The sequence below is a fragment of the Penaeus japonicus genome, unplaced genomic scaffold, assembly GCF_977035675.1.
Source record: "Penaeus japonicus unplaced genomic scaffold, GWHDUDI00000001_assembly GWHDUDI00000003, whole genome shotgun sequence".
Classification (NCBI taxonomy): domain Eukaryota; kingdom Metazoa; phylum Arthropoda; class Malacostraca; order Decapoda; family Penaeidae; genus Penaeus; species Penaeus japonicus.
Window position 1 is genome coordinate 3820418 of NW_028234405.1, and position 2500 is coordinate 3822917.

At 52.7% G+C, this 2500-nt stretch overlaps 1 protein-coding gene across 1 annotated transcript in view; it reads right to left on the bottom strand.

Annotated features, from left to right (window-relative positions):
• Smox (Smad on X protein) overlaps positions 1–2500 on the bottom strand; it is a 180823-nt gene that overhangs the window by 50268 nt on the left and 128055 nt on the right. The gene's annotated exons all lie outside the window — the stretch shown is intronic.

The following is a 2500-nucleotide window of genomic DNA, read 5'->3' on the forward strand; positions in this document are numbered from 1 at the left end:
CGAGGGGGCGGGCACAGCACTGCTGGAAGGAGCGGGATCGGCGGCGGGTACTTGCCAGAGCGGGCGCCCCGATACCCCGAAATGTTACAGGACAAGCGAGCGCCATTGGGCCCGGCCGAGGGGTGGCCTCAGCCTCGGAGGAGACCTGGAGCGAGAGAGGAGGAGCAGACACCAGCAGAGCACTGAGGAGATGCCACGGCAGGAAGAGAGGAGAACACGGGGTGGGGTGGGGGAGGTTTAAGTGGGCTGGTGGGTGGGGCGCGGAGGCGTTAGCGTTGTTACACATGACAACCAAAAGGAGTCACCCGTGGGAAGGGCCAGATAACAGCAAGGACAAGACGCAGTGTGACGCTGGCGACCCCCCTTTCCCTCCCCCTCCTCGCCGGCCAGGCCAGGCCAAGGAGAGGCGCGTCCTATGCAGCCGAGAGCGAGGAAGGCGGCGCTGACGAAGGACAGGAGACGCCAAGGGGCCGAGGGCGCAAGCAGCCGTGTGGGCGGGGCGGTGGGCGGCGAGGGTGAAGGAGATGGGTACAGGCGGAGACCAATGAATGGGTGGGCCCACACCTGGCCGGGCCACGCGTCACTGGTTACCGTTGGATCTGGTGTTGGCCCCTCACCCGGGTTGGCCAGCGGAGGTGTGGGCGTGGAGTGTGGGCGGCCACGAAGGCTGAGGACGCAGCTGCTGGTCTTAGTGCCCGTCTCGCCGCTGCTGCCGCTGGTCCCCCTGCTGCTGAGCTGGTCAAAGCGGCTGTCTCAGCTACACTAAGAACGACCCCGCGATGCCCCTCGCTTTATGGGAACCACCCGTGCCCGATCCGCTTGTGTGTGTGTGTGTGTGTGTGTGTGTGTGTGTGTGTGTGTGTGTGTGTGTGTGTGTGTGTGTGTGTGTGTGTGTGTGTGTGTTTGTATGTGTGTGTGTGTATATGTACTTGTGTGTGTGTGTACTTGTGTGTGCGCTCGTATACATCTGCATAGCTCATGTACGTCAAAGACCGTGTCGATGTAAGACCCTTTGTGTCAGTATAAGTTACTTGTTCCTCGTTAAAAATTTCGCTCGTGCTGCTGCCTTCGCCGAAGACTCTGCTCGCTCGCTCGCTCGCGCGCGCGAAATGGGTTTGTCATTCTCTAAGTTAGTGTGTCAGTGAAGCCATTCCCACAAGGAGCAGGTGTCAGTTCTCCCTGCAACATGCCCGTGCAGGAAGGGAACAACGGACAGGGGATCCTCCACATCGGGTACGCGGGAGATAATCACACACTCGGAGAAAACGAACCGCATAAAACAAAAAAAACACCAAACATTGAGAAACAACGACGACCAAAGCCAAAACAAAGACAACAAGTACCACCTTTTCTGAGTCGACCCAGCCAGCCAGCCAGCCATCCATCCATCCAGCCAGCCAGCCTCCCAGCCAGCCTCCCTCCCTCTCAAGAGTATGTGCCACAGTGCAAAATCTCAAGAATGCTTCGCTACCCACAATTCAATGGGCCAATAACAATTATTTCGCCACTTGGACCGACATCACCTTCGGATGATTCAACCTTCTCGCCGGTTCAAGTTTACAATCAATGGCGTCAAGCTGTGCATTGCAAGCGCACCAAATGCCACAAACACCCAGTAGCCAAAAAAAGAAAAAAAGAAAAAAAAACACCAACGAACGAATAATGGAACCGGCGTGCTACACACATTCTTCATTCGTTATGCTAACAATTACCAGACTCGTAACTGGCTTAAAACAACAGTTCTTCAGCGACGCGACTTGCTAACCGTCATTAATATTCACTCCCCTCGTTTGCAAAGGGGAGAAAAGAAAGAAAGAAAAAGAAAGAAAAAGAAAGAAAGAAAGAAAGAAAGAAAGAAAAAAAATCCCGCCGGACACATCACACTCGGATAGAGCCAGACAGATAAAACAAAGTCGAGACGCCTCCATTAATTGCGCCACTAATTATGACCGTTTGGTGAAACTACCGTTAATGGAGAACCCTCCCCTCCCTCTCCCTCTCCCCGTCCCCGTCCCCCTCCCTCCCTCCCTCACCCCTACCCATCCACTACCCACAACCATTAAAAAGAACTGTCTCTTAAAATCACTCACGACAATGGGTGATGATGATGATGACACCGTGTATAAATGGTGATGATGGAAAGTATGATGCCACTGGTGGTGGTGGTGGTGGTGATGATAGTGACGATGATGATAGCAGTGGTGGTGATGATGGTGATGATAAAGATGATAGCTTCAGTAATAATATTAGCAATAATAATAATAATAATAAAAGGGCGGCAGTAGCAGCGGCAACAGTAACAACGATAAAAAAATATAATAATCATAATGATAACATCAAGAAGAAAAAGAAGAAGAAGAAAAAAGAAACAGTAACAGCAAAGCACAAATCGATAAAAAAAAAAAAACATGAAACCAATAAACTAAAGATATAAGAACTCCCCCCCGCCCTCTGCCCCTCCCCCCACCCCCTTCCCCGGGCTCCCTCCCAAGCCCCCTCC